We start from the raw sequence: 13,933 nt of genomic DNA on the forward strand, positions 1-13,933 counted from the left end.
TCTTTCCCAGAGGCCTGTGGAGAACCCTTTGCACGTTTGAGCCAGCCGGGCCTGCATCAGCAGATCCTGCTCCACTGGGAAGGGAGAGCCTGTAGGCGTAAATCAAAAAAAGGGGAGAAATCTGCAAATTCTAGTGGCAGACCCATGTTGCCCAGGAAGCAATCAGTTTCTCCTGCTCCCTATAGTGGAAAAAGACATAGGAGGTGTATTTCTCTAGGCAGGGGCTCTGTGTAGATGGCACTTCATTGCTCTGGGAAGCATCCATGCTGGTAGAAGAGTAGCAGCAGACTCCACACCTGAGGCTTGAATGGGGACCGTTGGGGAGGGGCAGTGGGAGGCCGAGGAGGGCGGAGGAAAATGCTTTTCAAAAGCATCTGCACGTTCCTACAAACCTGCTGAAAACCCATACCAGGAATGGGGCTCGAACCCATGCGGACAAACGTCCATTGGATCTTAAGTCCAACGCCTTAACCACTCGGCCACCCTGGTGAGACCCAAGGATTTACTTTCTTCAACTCCCTTTTTATGCTTGCTACTGTAGCACCAGCTGTCCAGCAAGAGGTGATTGCAGAGTTAAAAGGCTTTTGCAGGAGGTTAAAAGTAATTGCTTATAACAAACACACTGTGTGACACCTAACTTTCTCCCACTCGGACCTTACCGTTAATTTTTATATTGGAGTTAGCTTAGTCACAATAAGGGGGTGAGCAAGGCAGTTACACTAGAGCATCTACTCCCTGGTGGTCTAGTGGCTAGGATTCAGCGCTTTCACCGCCGCGGCCCGGGTTCGATTCCCGGTCAGGGAAGATCCCTCTAAAGCATAGATTGCTTAATTTGTCTGTGTATCTTTTTTAAAAGAAGGTCTTTAAAAAGGCACCCCTCCCAATAGATGAAAGCAGAGGAATGGGGCTTGTTCTCCTGTGCCCCAGGTTGCTTTGCCCCCATTGACCTAAGCCACCTTTGTGCGCACGCAGTCCCCCACCCAGTCAGGTGCTCTATGTTGGCGTGAAGTGCAGTACCAGCTCAACAGAAAGGTAAATTGCTGGAAAACCCTGCTGTGATGCATACATCTACTTTGGAGCACTCTTCTCCTTTGCACTCTTGAATCGCTTAAGCGCAATGTATTCTTCCAGCAAGCTGAATAACGAGATAGGTGAGAGAAGGTGTACCAGCTGTCTGTGCGCCATCAGCAGCCACTAGGTGTCCCTCTTGGGTTTTCCCGGGGATCCTGATTGTGCAGGAATTCATCGGTTCAGTAGCAAGGGGGAGAGGATGGCCTGTGCCTGGAAGTGACAGGCAGTCTGGTGGCATCATGAGGATTAAGTTCCGATTCATATTTGCTGTAGAATAAAATATGTTTTCAGCCCCCATGAGCTTTGTCACTCGGAGAGCAGTGTATGAACTTTTGCTGCACGGCTCTGGGCTCCCTGGTGGTCTAGTGGTTAGGATTCGGCGCTCTCACCGCCGCGGCCCGGGTTCGATTCCCGGTCAGGGAAAAGTCCCTCTTCTGACCTTGAAAGCTTTTCCTTCCCGTAGGTCAGGGCTTCTCAAAATGAAGTTGCTTTTCTGACTCACAATTTGCCTAGCATGACGCAGTATCGCTCAAAATATGATTTTCGCAAGGTTCCTTTAGAGCTGCTTCCCATGGTGGGAGGCAAGGCTCTTGAGCAAGTGAGATCCTGTATTCCGAGGCGCGCTTCCTTTTGTAGGCTTCTGACCCCATGGCCTGTGGCAGGTAGTCCTCCTTTGACTGGGCCGCAGGCTTTGTCTCCAAATGGCGTCCTGGACCCACTGCAACCCACCTGTTTGCTAAAACGGAAGTCTGCCTCTGGGTAAGAAAAAGCTGAGCTGCACGTACGGAAAGCGGCAGAGGCCAGAGGCGGGGAGGGTGTGGCAAGGGCTGCCTGATTTGCATAGTGACGTGTTGCATCTTGGGAATGTACAGGCTTTGGAGCTTAACAGGTACTGCAGGTGTCTGCCTGGCCTGAGAGATGCCTGTCTGGTGCTCCCCTCAGGACACACAGGCCTTCCATTCGAGCATGGAGGGTGAGGGACATGGGTCACCCTCATATACAGGGGTGTGGGCATGGGCAGGATAGGTTGTGGGGGACCCGTCAGGGCATTGCCCGTTTGGAAGCCCGTTCGGAAGGCGAGCGGAGGCGGGGCAGGAAACTCTGCTCAATTTCTTTCCCAGAGGCCTGTGGAGAACCCTTTGCACGTTTGAGCCAGCCGGGCCTGCATCAGCAGATCCTGCTCCACTGGGAAGGGAGAGCCTGTAGGCGTAAATCAAAAAAAGGGGAGAAATCTGCAAATTCTAGTGGCAGACCCATGTTGCCCAGGAAGCAATCAGTTTCTCCTGCTCCCTATAGTGGAAAAAGACATAGGAGGTGTATTTCTCTAGGCAGGGGCTCTGTGTAGATGGCACTTCATTGCTCTGGGAAGCATCCATGCTGGTAGAAGAGTAGCAGCAGACTCCACACCTGAGGCTTGAATGGGGACCGTTGGGGAGGGGCAGTGGGAGGCCGAGGAGGGCGGAGGAAAATGCTTTTCAAAAGCATCTGCACGTTCCTACAAACCTGCTGAAAACCCATACCAGGAATGGGGCTCGAACCCATGCGGACAAACGTCCATTGGATCTTAAGTCCAACGCCTTAACCACTCGGCCACCCTGGTGAGACCCAAGGATTTACTTTCTTCAACTCCCTTTTTATGCTTGCTACTGTAGCACCAGCTGTCCAGCAAGAGGTGATTGCAGAGTTAAAAGGCTTTTGCAGGAGGTTAAAAGTAATTGCTTATAACAAACACACTGTGTGACACCTAACTTTCTCCCACTCGGACCTTACCGTTAATTTTTATATTGGAGTTAGCTTAGTCACAATAAGGGGGTGAGCAAGGCAGGCACACTAGAGCATCTACTCCCTGGTGGTCTAGTGGCTAGGATTCGGCGCTTTCACCGCCGCGGCCCGGGTTCGATTCCCGGTCAGGGAAGATCCCTCTAAAGCATAGATTGCTTAATTTGTCTGTGTATCTTTTTTAAAAGAAGGTCTTTAAAAAGGCACCCCTCCCAATAGATGAAAGCGGAGGAATGGGGCTTGTTCTCCTGTGCCCCAGGTTGCTTTGCCCCCATTGACCTAAGCCACCTTTGTGCGCACGCAGTCCCCCACCCAGTCAGGTGCTCTATGTTGGCGTGAAGTGCAGTACCAGCTCAACAGAAAGGTAAATTGCTGGAAAACCCTGCTGTGATGCATACATCTACTTTGGAGCACTCTTCTCCTTTGCACTCTTGAATCGCTTAAGCGCAATGTATTCTTCCAGCAAGCTGAATAACGAGATAGGTGAGAGAAGGTGTACCAGCTGTCTGTGCGCCATCAGCAGCCACTAGGTGTCCCTCTTGTGTTTTCCCGGGGATCCTGATTGTGCAGGAATTCATCGGTTCAGTAGCAAGGGGGAGAGGATGGCCTGTGCCTGGAAGTGACAGGCAGTCTGGTGGCATCATGAGGATTAAGTTCCGATTCATATTTGCTGTAGAATAAAATATGTTTTCAGCCCCCATGAGCTTTGTCACTCGGAGAGCAGTGTATGAACTTTTGCTGCACGGCTCTGGGCTCCCTGGTGGTCTAGTGGTTAGGATTCGGCGCTCTCACCGCCGCGGCCCGGGTTCGATTCCCGGTCAGGGAAAAGTCCCTCTTCTGACCTTGAAAGCTTTTCCTTCCCGTAGGTCAGGGCTTCTCAAAATGAAGTTGCTTTTCTGACTCACAATTTGCCTAGCATGACGCAGTATCGCTCAAAATATGATTTTCGCAAGGTTCCTTTAGAGCTGCTTCCCATGGTGGGAGGCAAGGCTCTTGAGCAAGTGAGATCCTGTATTCCGAGGCGCGCTTCCTTTTGTAGGCTTCTGACCCCATGGCCTGTGGCAGGTAGTCCTCCTTTGACTGGGCCGCAGGCTTTGTCTCCAAATGGCGTCCTGGACCCACTGCAACCCACCTGTTTGCTAAAACGGAAGTCTGCCTCTGGGTAAGAAAAAGCTGAGCTGCACGTACGGAAAGCGGCAGAGGCCAGAGGCGGGGAGGGTGTGGCAAGGGCTGCCTGATTTGCATAGTGACGTGTTGCATCTTGGGAATGTACAGGCTTTGGAGCTTAACAGGTACTGCAGGTGTCTGCCTGGCCTGAGAGATGCCTGTCTGGTGCTCCCCTCAGGACACACAGGCCTTCCATTCGAGCATGGAGGGTGAGGGACATGGGTCACCCTCATATACAGGGGTGTGGGCATGGGCAGGATAGGTTGTGGGGGACCCGTCAGGGCATTGCCCGTTTGGAAGCCCGTTCGGAAGGCGAGAGGAGGCGGGGCAGGAAACTCTGCTCAATTTCTTTCCCAGAGGCCTGTGGAGAACCCTTTGCACGTTTGAGCCAGCCGGGCCTGCATCAGCAGATCCTGCTCCACTGGGAAGGGAGAGCCTGTAGGCGTAAATCAAAAAAAGGGGAGAAATCTGCAAATTCTAGTGGCAGACCCATGTTGCCCAGGAAGCAATCAGTTTCTCCTGCTCCCTATAGTGGAAAAAGACATAGGAGGTGTATTTCTCTAGGCAGGGGCTCTGTGTAGATGGCACTTCATTGCTCTGGGAAGCATCCATGCTGGTAGAAGAGTAGCAGCAGACTCCACACCTGAGGCTTGAATGGGGACCGTTGGGGAGGGGCAGTGGGAGGCCGAGGAGGGCGGAGGAAAATGCTTTTCAAAAGCATCTGCACGTTCCTACAAACCTGCTGAAAACCCATACCAGGAATGGGGCTCGAACCCATGCGGACAAACGTCCATTGGATCTTAAGTCCAACGCCTTAACCACTCGGCCACCCTGGTGAGACCCAAGGATTTACTTTCTTCAACTCCCTTTTTATGCTTGCTACTGTAGCACCAGCTGTCCAGCAAGAGGTGATTGCAGAGTTAAAAGGCTTTTGCAGGAGGTTAAAAGTAATTGCTTATAACAAACACACTGTGTGACACCTAACTTTCTCCCACTCGGACCTTACCGTTAATTTTTATATTGGAGTTAGCTTAGTCACAATAAGGGGGTGAGCAAGGCAGTTACACTAGAGCATCTACTCCCTGGTGGTCTAGTGGCTAGGATTCAGCGCTTTCACCGCCGCGGCCCGGGTTCGATTCCCGGTCAGGGAAGATCCCTCTAAAGCATAGATTGCTTAATTTGTCTGTGTATCTTTTTTAAAAGAAGGTCTTTAAAAAGGCACCCCTCCCAATAGATGAAAGCGGAGGAATTGGGCTTGTTCTCCTGTGCCCCAGGTTGCTTTGCCCCCATTGACCTAAGCCACCTTTGTCCGCACGCAGTCCCCCACCCAGTCAGGTGCTCTATGTTGGCGTGAAGTGCAGTAACAGCTCAACAGAAAGGTAAATTGCTGGAAAACCCTGCTGTGATGCATACATCTACTTTGGAGCACTCTTCTCCTTTGCACTCTTGAATCGCTTAAGCGCAATGTATTCTTCCAGCAAGCTGAATAACGAGATAGGTGAGAGAAGGTGTACCAGCTGTCTGTGCGCCATCAGCAGCCACTAGGTGTCCCTCTTGGGTTTTCCCGGGGATCCTGATTGTGCAGGAATTCATCGGTTCAGTAGCAAGGGGGAGAGGATGGCCTGTGCCTGGAAGTGACAGGCAGTCTGGTGGCATCATGAGGATTAAGTTCCGATTCATATTTGCTGTAGAATAAAATATGTTTTCAGCCCCCATGAGCTTTGTCCCTCGGAGAGCAGTGTATGAACTTTTGCTGCACGGCTCTGGGCTCCCTGGTGGTCTAGTGGTTAGGATTCGGCGCTCTCACCGCCGCGGCCCGGGTTCGATTCCCGGTCAGGGAAAAGTCCCTCTTCTGACCTTGAAAGCTTTTCCTTCCCGTAGGTCAGGGCTTCTCAAAATGAAGTTGCTTTTCTGACTCACAATTTGCCTAGCATGACGCAGTATCGCTCAAAATATGATTTTCGCAAGGTTCCTTTAGAGCTGCTTCCCATGGTGGGAGGCAAGGCTCTTGAGCAAGTGAGATCCTGTATTCCGAGGCGCGCTTCCTTTTGTAGGCTTCTGACCCCATGGCCTGTGGCAGGTAGTCCTCCTTTGACTGGGCCGCAGGCTTTGTCTCCAAATGGCGTCCTGGACCCACTGCAACCCACCTGTTTGCTAAAACGGAAGTCTGCCTCTGGGTAAGAAAAAGCTGAGCTGCACGTACGGAAAGCGGCAGAGGCCAGAGGCGGGGAGGGTGTGGCAAGGGCTGCCTGATTTGCATAGTGACCTGTTGCATCTTGGGAATGTACAGGCTTTGGAGCTTAACAGGTACTGCAGGTGTCTGCCTGGCCTGAGAGATGCCTGTCTGGTGCTCCCCTCAGGACACACAGGCCTTCCATTCGAGCATGGAGGGTGAGGGACATGGGTCACCCTCATATACAGGGGTGTGGGCATGGGCAGGATAGGTTGTGGGGGACCCGTCAGGGCATTGCCCGTTTGGAAGCCCGTTCGGAAGGCGAGCGGAGGCGGGGCAGGAAACTCTGCTCAATTTCTTTCCCAGAGGCCTGTGGAGAACCCTTTGCACGTTTGAGCCAGCCGGGCCTGCATCAGCAGATCCTGCTCCACTGGGAAGGGAGAGCCTGTAGGCGTAAATCAAAAAAAGGGGAGAAATCTGCAAATTCTAGTGGCAGACCCATGTTGCCCAGGAAGCAATCAGTTTCTCCTGCTCCCTATAGTGGAAAAAGACATAGGAGGTGTATTTCTCTAGGCAGGGGCTCTGTGTAGATGGCACTTCATTGCTCTGGGAAGCATCCATGCTGGTAGAAGAGTAGCAGCAGACTCCACACCTGAGGCTTGAATGGGGACCGTTGGGGAGGGGCAGTGGGAGGCCGAGGAGGGCGGAGGAAAATGCTTTTCAAAAGCATCTGCACGTTCCTACAAACCTGCTGAAAACCCATACCAGGAATGGGGCTCGAACCCATGCGGACAAACGTCCATTGGATCTTAAGTCCAACGCCTTAACCACTCGGCCACCCTGGTGAGACCCAAGGATTTACTTTCTTCAACTCCCTTTTTATGCTTGCTACTGTAGCACCAGCTGTCCAGCAAGAGGTGATTGCAGAGTTAAAAGGCTTTTGCAGGAGGTTAAAAGTAATTGCTTATAACAAACACACTGTGTGACACCTAACTTTCTCCCACTCGGACCTTACCGTTAATTTTTATATTGGAGTTAGCTTAGTCACAATAAGGGGGTGAGCAAGGCAGGCACACTAGAGCATCTACTCCCTGGTGGTCTAGTGGCTAGGATTCGGCGCTTTCACCGCCGCGGCCCGGGTTCGATTCCCGGTCAGGGAAGATCCCTCTAAAGCATAGATTGCTTAATTTGTCTGTGTATCTTTTTTAAAAGAAGGTCTTTAAAAAGGCACCCCTCCCAATAGATGAAAGCGGAGGAATGGGGCTTGTTCTCCTGTGCCCCAGGTTGCTTTGCCCCCATTGACCTAAGCCACCTTTGTGCGCACGCAGTCCCCCACCCAGTCAGGTGCTCTATGTTGGCGTGAAGTGCAGTACCAGCTCAACAGAAAGGTAAATTGCTGGAAAACCCTGCTGTGATGCATACATCTACTTTGGAGCACTCTTCTCCTTTGCACTCTTGAATCGCTTAAGCGCAATGTATTCTTCCAGCAAGCTGAATAACGAGATAGGTGAGAGAAGGTGTACCAGCTGTCTGTGCGCCATCAGCAGCCACTAGGTGTCCCTCTTGGGTTTTCCCGGGGATCCTGATTGTGCAGGAATTCATCGGTTCAGTAGCAAGGGGGAGAGGATGGCCTGTGCCTGGAAGTGACAGGCAGTCTGGTGGCATCATGAGGATTAAGTTCCGATTCATATTTGCTGTAGAATAAAATATGTTTTCAGCCCCCATGAGCTTTGTCACTCGGAGAGCAGTGTATGAACTTTTGCTGCACGGCTCTGGGCTCCCTGGTGGTCTAGTGGTTAGGATTCGGCGCTCTCACCGCCGCGGCCCGGGTTCGATTCCCGGTCAGGGAAAAGTCCCTCTTCTGACCTTGAAAGCTTTTCCTTCCCGTAGGTCAGGGCTTCTCAAAATGAAGTTGCTTTTCTGACTCACAATTTGCCTAGCATGACGCAGTATCGCTCAAAATATGATTTTCGCAAGGTTCCTTTAGAGCTGCTTCCCATGGTGGGAGGCAAGGCTCTTGAGCAAGTGAGATCCTGTATTCCGAGGCGCGCTTCCTTTTGTAGGCTTCTGACCCCATGGCCTGTGGCAGGTAGTCCTCCTTTGACTGGGCCGCAGGCTTTGTCTCCAAATGGCGTCCTGGACCCACTGCAACCCACCTGTTTGCTAAAACGGAAGTCTGCCTCTGGGTAAGAAAAAGCTGAGCTGCACGTACGGAAAGCGGCAGAGGCCAGAGGCGGGGAGGGTGTGGCAAGGGCTGCCTGATTTGCATAGTGACGTGTTGCATCTTGGGAATGTACAGGCTTTGGAGCTTAACAGGTACTGCAGGTGTCTGCCTGGCCTGAGAGATGCCTGTCTGGTGCTCCCCTCAGGACACACAGGCCTTCCATTCGAGCATGGAGGGTGAGGGACATGGGTCACCCTCATATACAGGGGTGTGGGCATGGGCAGGATAGGTTGTGGGGGACCCGTCAGGGCATTGCCCGTTTGGAAGCCCGTTCGGAAGGCGAGAGGAGGCGGGGCAGGAAACTCTGCTCAATTTCTTTCCCAGAGGCCTGTGGAGAACCCTTTGCACGTTTGAGCCAGCCGGGCCTGCATCAGCAGATCCTGCTCCACTGGGAAGGGAGAGCCTGTAGGCGTAAATCAAAAAAAGGGGAGAAATCTGCAAATTCTAGTGGCAGACCCATGTTGCCCAGGAAGCAATCAGTTTCTCCTGCTCCCTATAGTGGAAAAAGACATAGGAGGTGTATTTCTCTAGGCAGGGGCTCTGTGTAGATGGCACTTCATTGCTCTGGGAAGCATCCATGCTGGTAGAAGAGTAGCAGCAGACTCCACACCTGAGGCTTGAATGGGGACCGTTGGGGAGGGGCAGTGGGAGGCCGAGGAGGGCGGAGGAAAATGCTTTTCAAAAGCATCTGCACGTTCCTACAAACCTGCTGAAAACCCATACCAGGAATGGGGCTCGAACCCATGCGGACAAACGTCCATTGGATCTTAAGTCCAACGCCTTAACCACTCGGCCACCCTGGTGAGACCCAAGGATTTACTTTCTTCAACTCCCTTTTTATGCTTGCTACTGTAGCACCAGCTGTCCAGCAAGAGGTGATTGCAGAGTTAAAAGGCTTTTGCAGGAGGTTAAAAGTAATTGCTTATAACAAACACACTGTGTGACACCTAACTTTCTCCCACTCGGACCTTACCGTTAATTTTTATATTGGAGTTAGCTTAGTCACAATAAGGGGGTGAGCAAGGCAGTTACACTAGAGCATCTACTCCCTGGTGGTCTAGTGGCTAGGATTCAGCGCTTTCACCGCCGCGGCCCGGGTTCGATTCCCGGTCAGGGAAGATCCCTCTAAAGCATAGATTGCTTAATTTGTCTGTGTATCTTTTTTAAAAGAAGGTCTTTAAAAAGGCACCCCTCCCAATAGATGAAAGCAGAGGAATGGGGCTTGTTCTCCTGTGCCCCAGGTTGCTTTGCCCCCATTGACCTAAGCCACCTTTGTGCGCACGCAGTCCCCCACCCAGTCAGGTGCTCTATGTTGGCGTGAAGTGCAGTACCAGCTCAACAGAAAGGTAAATTGCTGGAAAACCCTGCTGTGATGCATACATCTACTTTGGAGCACTCTTCTCCTTTGCACTCTTGAATCGCTTAAGCGCAATGTATTCTTCCAGCAAGCTGAATAACGAGATAGGTGAGAGAAGGTGTACCAGCTGTCTGTGCGCCATCAGCAGCCACTAGGTGTCCCTCTTGGGTTTTCCCGGGGATCCTGATTGTGCAGGAATTCATCGGTTCAGTAGCAAGGGGGAGAGGATGGCCTGTGCCTGGAAGTGACAGGCAGTCTGGTGGCATCATGAGGATTAAGTTCCGATTCATATTTGCTGTAGAATAAAATATGTTTTCAGCCCCCATGAGCTTTGTCACTCGGAGAGCAGTGTATGAACTTTTGCTGCACGGCTCTGGGCTCCCTGGTGGTCTAGTGGTTAGGATTCGGCGCTCTCACCGCCGCGGCCCGGGTTCGATTCCCGGTCAGGGAAAAGTCCCTCTTCTGACCTTGAAAGCTTTTCCTTCCCGTAGGTCAGGGCTTCTCAAAATGAAGTTGCTTTTCTGACTCACAATTTGCCTAGCATGACGCAGTATCGCTCAAAATATGATTTTCGCAAGGTTCCTTTAGAGCTGCTTCCCATGGTGGGAGGCAAGGCTCTTGAGCAAGTGAGATCCTGTATTCCGAGGCGCGCTTCCTTTTGTAGGCTTCTGACCCCATGGCCTGTGGCAGGTAGTCCTCCTTTGACTGGGCCGCAGGCTTTGTCTCCAAATGGCGTCCTGGACCCACTGCAACCCACCTGTTTGCTAAAACGGAAGTCTGCCTCTGGGTAAGAAAAAGCTGAGCTGCACGTACGGAAAGCGGCAGAGGCCAGAGGCGGGGAGGGTGTGGCAAGGGCTGCCTGATTTGCATAGTGACGTGTTGCATCTTGGGAATGTACAGGCTTTGGAGCTTAACAGGTACTGCAGGTGTCTGCCTGGCCTGAGAGATGCCTGTCTGGTGCTCCCCTCAGGACACACAGGCCTTCCATTCGAGCATGGAGGGTGAGGGACATGGGTCACCCTCATATACAGGGGTGTGGGCATGGGCAGGATAGGTTGTGGGGGACCCGTCAGGGCATTGCCCGTTTGGAAGCCCGTTCGGAAGGCGAGCGGAGGCGGGGCAGGAAACTCTGCTCAATTTCTTTCCCAGAGGCCTGTGGAGAACCCTTTGCACGTTTGAGCCAGCCGGGCCTGCATCAGCAGATCCTGCTCCACTGGGAAGGGAGAGCCTGTAGGCGTAAATCAAAAAAAGGGGAGAAATCTGCAAATTCTAGTGGCAGACCCATGTTGCCCAGGAAGCAATCAGTTTCTCCTGCTCCCTATAGTGGAAAAAGACATAGGAGGTGTATTTCTCTAGGCAGGGGCTCTGTGTAGATGGCACTTCATTGCTCTGGGAAGCATCCATGCTGGTAGAAGAGTAGCAGCAGACTCCACACCTGAGGCTTGAATGGGGACCGTTGGGGAGGGGCAGTGGGAGGCCGAGGAGGGCGGAGGAAAATGCTTTTCAAAAGCATCTGCACGTTCCTACAAACCTGCTGAAAACCCATACCAGGAATGGGGCTCGAACCCATGCGGACAAACGTCCATTGGATCTTAAGTCCAACGCCTTAACCACTCGGCCACCCTGGTGAGACCCAAGGATTTACTTTCTTCAACTCCCTTTTTATGCTTGCTACTGTAGCACCAGCTGTCCAGCAAGAGGTGATTGCAGAGTTAAAAGGCTTTTGCAGGAGGTTAAAAGTAATTGCTTATAACAAACACACTGTGTGACACCTAACTTTCTCCCACTCGGACCTTACCGTTAATTTTTATATTGGAGTTAGCTTAGTCACAATAAGGGGGTGAGCAAGGCAGGCACACTAGAGCATCTACTCCCTGGTGGTCTAGTGGCTAGGATTCGGCGCTTTCACCGCCGCGGCCCGGGTTCGATTCCCGGTCAGGGAAGATCCCTCTAAAGCATAGATTGCTTAATTTGTCTGTGTATCTTTTTTAAAAGAAGGTCTTTAAAAAGGCACCCCTCCCAATAGATGAAAGCGGAGGAATGGGGCTTGTTCTCCTGTGCCCCAGGTTGCTTTGCCCCCATTGACCTAAGCCACCTTTGTGCGCACGCAGTCCCCCACCCAGTCAGGTGCTCTATGTTGGCGTGAAGTGCAGTACCAGCTCAACAGAAAGGTAAATTGCTGGAAAACCCTGCTGTGATGCATACATCTACTTTGGAGCACTCTTCTCCTTTGCACTCTTGAATCGCTTAAGCGCAATGTATTCTTCCAGCAAGCTGAATAACGAGATAGGTGAGAGAAGGTGTACCAGCTGTCTGTGCGCCATCAGCAGCCACTAGGTGTCCCTCTTGTGTTTTCCCGGGGATCCTGATTGTGCAGGAATTCATCGGTTCAGTAGCAAGGGGGAGAGGATGGCCTGTGCCTGGAAGTGACAGGCAGTCTGGTGGCATCATGAGGATTAAGTTCCGATTCATATTTGCTGTAGAATAAAATATGTTTTCAGCCCCCATGAGCTTTGTCACTCGGAGAGCAGTGTATGAACTTTTGCTGCACGGCTCTGGGCTCCCTGGTGGTCTAGTGGTTAGGATTCGGCGCTCTCACCGCCGCGGCCCGGGTTCGATTCCCGGTCAGGGAAAAGTCCCTCTTCTGACCTTGAAAGCTTTTCCTTCCCGTAGGTCAGGGCTTCTCAAAATGAAGTTGCTTTTCTGACTCACAATTTGCCTAGCATGACGCAGTATCGCTCAAAATATGATTTTCGCAAGGTTCCTTTAGAGCTGCTTCCCATGGTGGGAGGCAAGGCTCTTGAGCAAGTGAGATCCTGTATTCCGAGGCGCGCTTCCTTTTGTAGGCTTCTGACCCCATGGCCTGTGGCAGGTAGTCCTCCTTTGACTGGGCCGCAGGCTTTGTCTCCAAATGGCGTCCTGGACCCACTGCAACCCACCTGTTTGCTAAAACGGAAGTCTGCCTCTGGGTAAGAAAAAGCTGAGCTGCACGTACGGAAAGCGGCAGAGGCCAGAGGCGGGGAGGGTGTGGCAAGGGCTGCCTGATTTGCATAGTGACGTGTTGCATCTTGGGAATGTACAGGCTTTGGAGCTTAACAGGTACTGCAGGTGTCTGCCTGGCCTGAGAGATGCCTGTCTGGTGCTCCCCTCAGGACACACAGGCCTTCCATTCGAGCATGGAGGGTGAGGGACATGGGTCACCCTCATATACAGGGGTGTGGGCATGGGCAGGATAGGTTGTGGGGGACCCGTCAGGGCATTGCCCGTTTGGAAGCCCGTTCGGAAGGCGAGAGGAGGCGGGGCAGGAAACTCTGCTCAATTTCTTTCCCAGAGGCCTGTGGAGAACCCTTTGCACGTTTGAGCCAGCCGGGCCTGCATCAGCAGATCCTGCTCCACTGGGAAGGGAGAGCCTGTAGGCGTAAATCAAAAAAAGGGGAGAAATCTGCAAATTCTAGTGGCAGACCCATGTTGCCCAGGAAGCAATCAGTTTCTCCTGCTCCCTATAGTGGAAAAAGACATAGGAGGTGTATTTCTCTAGGCAGGGGCTCTGTGTAGATGGCACTTCATTGCTCTGGGAAGCATCCATGCTGGTAGAAGAGTAGCAGCAGACTCCACACCTGAGGCTTGAATGGGGACCGTTGGGGAGGGGCAGTGGGAGGCCGAGGAGGGCGGAGGAAAATGCTTTTCAAAAGCATCTGCACGTTCCTACAAACCTGCTGAAAACCCATACCAGGAATGGGGCTCGAACCCATGCGGACAAACGTCCATTGGATCTTAAGTCCAACGCCTTAACCACTCGGCCACCCTGGTGAGACCCAAGGATTTACTTTCTTCAACTCCCTTTTTATGCTTGCTACTGTAGCACCAGCTGTCCAGCAAGAGGTGATTGCAGAGTTAAAAGGCTTTTGCAGGAGGTTAAAAGTAATTGCTTATAACAAACACACTGTGTGACACCTAACTTTCTCCCACTCGGACCTTACCGTTAATTTTTATATTGGAGTTAGCTTAGTCACAATAAGGGGGTGAGCAAGGCAGGCACACTAGAGCATCTACTCCCTGGTGGTCTAGTGGCTAGGATTCGGCGCTTTCACCGCCGCGGCCCGGGTTCGATTCCCGGTCAGGGAAGATCCCTCTAAAGCATAGATTGCTTAATTTGTCTGTG

General features: G+C 52.1%; 20 non-coding genes across 20 annotated transcripts; 13 read left to right on the forward strand and 7 right to left on the reverse strand.

Annotated features, from left to right (window-relative positions):
- Positions 1–406: 406 nt before the first annotated feature.
- Positions 407–489, reverse strand: TRNAL-UAA (transfer RNA leucine (anticodon UAA)). The gene has a single exon. It is a non-coding gene; the product is annotated as a tRNA-Leu (tRNA).
- Positions 490–732: 243 nt separating this feature from the next.
- Positions 733–804, forward strand: TRNAE-UUC (transfer RNA glutamic acid (anticodon UUC)). Its single transcript has one exon. It is a non-coding gene; the product is annotated as a tRNA-Glu (tRNA).
- A 618-nt stretch (positions 805–1,422) lies between these two features.
- On the forward strand, positions 1,423–1,494 carry TRNAE-CUC (transfer RNA glutamic acid (anticodon CUC)). The gene has a single exon. It is a non-coding gene; the product is annotated as a tRNA-Glu (tRNA).
- A 1,094-nt stretch (positions 1,495–2,588) lies between these two features.
- Positions 2,589–2,671, reverse strand: TRNAL-UAA (transfer RNA leucine (anticodon UAA)). The gene has a single exon. It is a non-coding gene; the product is annotated as a tRNA-Leu (tRNA).
- A 243-nt stretch (positions 2,672–2,914) lies between these two features.
- Positions 2,915–2,986, forward strand: TRNAE-UUC (transfer RNA glutamic acid (anticodon UUC)). The gene has a single exon. It is a non-coding gene; the product is annotated as a tRNA-Glu (tRNA).
- Positions 2,987–3,604: 618 nt separating this feature from the next.
- On the forward strand, positions 3,605–3,676 carry TRNAE-CUC (transfer RNA glutamic acid (anticodon CUC)). Its single transcript has one exon. It is a non-coding gene; the product is annotated as a tRNA-Glu (tRNA).
- Positions 3,677–4,770: 1,094 nt separating this feature from the next.
- On the reverse strand, positions 4,771–4,853 carry TRNAL-UAA (transfer RNA leucine (anticodon UAA)). The gene has a single exon. It is a non-coding gene; the product is annotated as a tRNA-Leu (tRNA).
- A 243-nt stretch (positions 4,854–5,096) lies between these two features.
- TRNAE-UUC (transfer RNA glutamic acid (anticodon UUC)) lies at positions 5,097–5,168 on the forward strand. The gene has a single exon. It is a non-coding gene; the product is annotated as a tRNA-Glu (tRNA).
- A 618-nt stretch (positions 5,169–5,786) lies between these two features.
- Positions 5,787–5,858, forward strand: TRNAE-CUC (transfer RNA glutamic acid (anticodon CUC)). Its single transcript has one exon. It is a non-coding gene; the product is annotated as a tRNA-Glu (tRNA).
- A 1,094-nt stretch (positions 5,859–6,952) lies between these two features.
- On the reverse strand, positions 6,953–7,035 carry TRNAL-UAA (transfer RNA leucine (anticodon UAA)). The gene has a single exon. It is a non-coding gene; the product is annotated as a tRNA-Leu (tRNA).
- Positions 7,036–7,278: 243 nt separating this feature from the next.
- On the forward strand, positions 7,279–7,350 carry TRNAE-UUC (transfer RNA glutamic acid (anticodon UUC)). The gene has a single exon. It is a non-coding gene; the product is annotated as a tRNA-Glu (tRNA).
- A 618-nt stretch (positions 7,351–7,968) lies between these two features.
- TRNAE-CUC (transfer RNA glutamic acid (anticodon CUC)) lies at positions 7,969–8,040 on the forward strand. Its single transcript has one exon. It is a non-coding gene; the product is annotated as a tRNA-Glu (tRNA).
- Positions 8,041–9,134: 1,094 nt separating this feature from the next.
- TRNAL-UAA (transfer RNA leucine (anticodon UAA)) lies at positions 9,135–9,217 on the reverse strand. The gene has a single exon. It is a non-coding gene; the product is annotated as a tRNA-Leu (tRNA).
- A 243-nt stretch (positions 9,218–9,460) lies between these two features.
- On the forward strand, positions 9,461–9,532 carry TRNAE-UUC (transfer RNA glutamic acid (anticodon UUC)). Its single transcript has one exon. It is a non-coding gene; the product is annotated as a tRNA-Glu (tRNA).
- Positions 9,533–10,150: 618 nt separating this feature from the next.
- On the forward strand, positions 10,151–10,222 carry TRNAE-CUC (transfer RNA glutamic acid (anticodon CUC)). Its single transcript has one exon. It is a non-coding gene; the product is annotated as a tRNA-Glu (tRNA).
- A 1,094-nt stretch (positions 10,223–11,316) lies between these two features.
- TRNAL-UAA (transfer RNA leucine (anticodon UAA)) lies at positions 11,317–11,399 on the reverse strand. Its single transcript has one exon. It is a non-coding gene; the product is annotated as a tRNA-Leu (tRNA).
- A 243-nt stretch (positions 11,400–11,642) lies between these two features.
- TRNAE-UUC (transfer RNA glutamic acid (anticodon UUC)) lies at positions 11,643–11,714 on the forward strand. The gene has a single exon. It is a non-coding gene; the product is annotated as a tRNA-Glu (tRNA).
- A 618-nt stretch (positions 11,715–12,332) lies between these two features.
- TRNAE-CUC (transfer RNA glutamic acid (anticodon CUC)) lies at positions 12,333–12,404 on the forward strand. Its single transcript has one exon. It is a non-coding gene; the product is annotated as a tRNA-Glu (tRNA).
- A 1,094-nt stretch (positions 12,405–13,498) lies between these two features.
- On the reverse strand, positions 13,499–13,581 carry TRNAL-UAA (transfer RNA leucine (anticodon UAA)). Its single transcript has one exon. It is a non-coding gene; the product is annotated as a tRNA-Leu (tRNA).
- Positions 13,582–13,824: 243 nt separating this feature from the next.
- On the forward strand, positions 13,825–13,896 carry TRNAE-UUC (transfer RNA glutamic acid (anticodon UUC)). The gene has a single exon. It is a non-coding gene; the product is annotated as a tRNA-Glu (tRNA).
- Positions 13,897–13,933: the final 37 nt, after the last annotated feature.

Source organism: Lissotriton vulgaris, chromosome 4_1, assembly GCF_964263255.1.
Source record: "Lissotriton vulgaris chromosome 4_1, aLisVul1.2, whole genome shotgun sequence".
Classification (NCBI taxonomy): Eukaryota; Metazoa; Chordata; class Amphibia; order Caudata; family Salamandridae; genus Lissotriton; species Lissotriton vulgaris.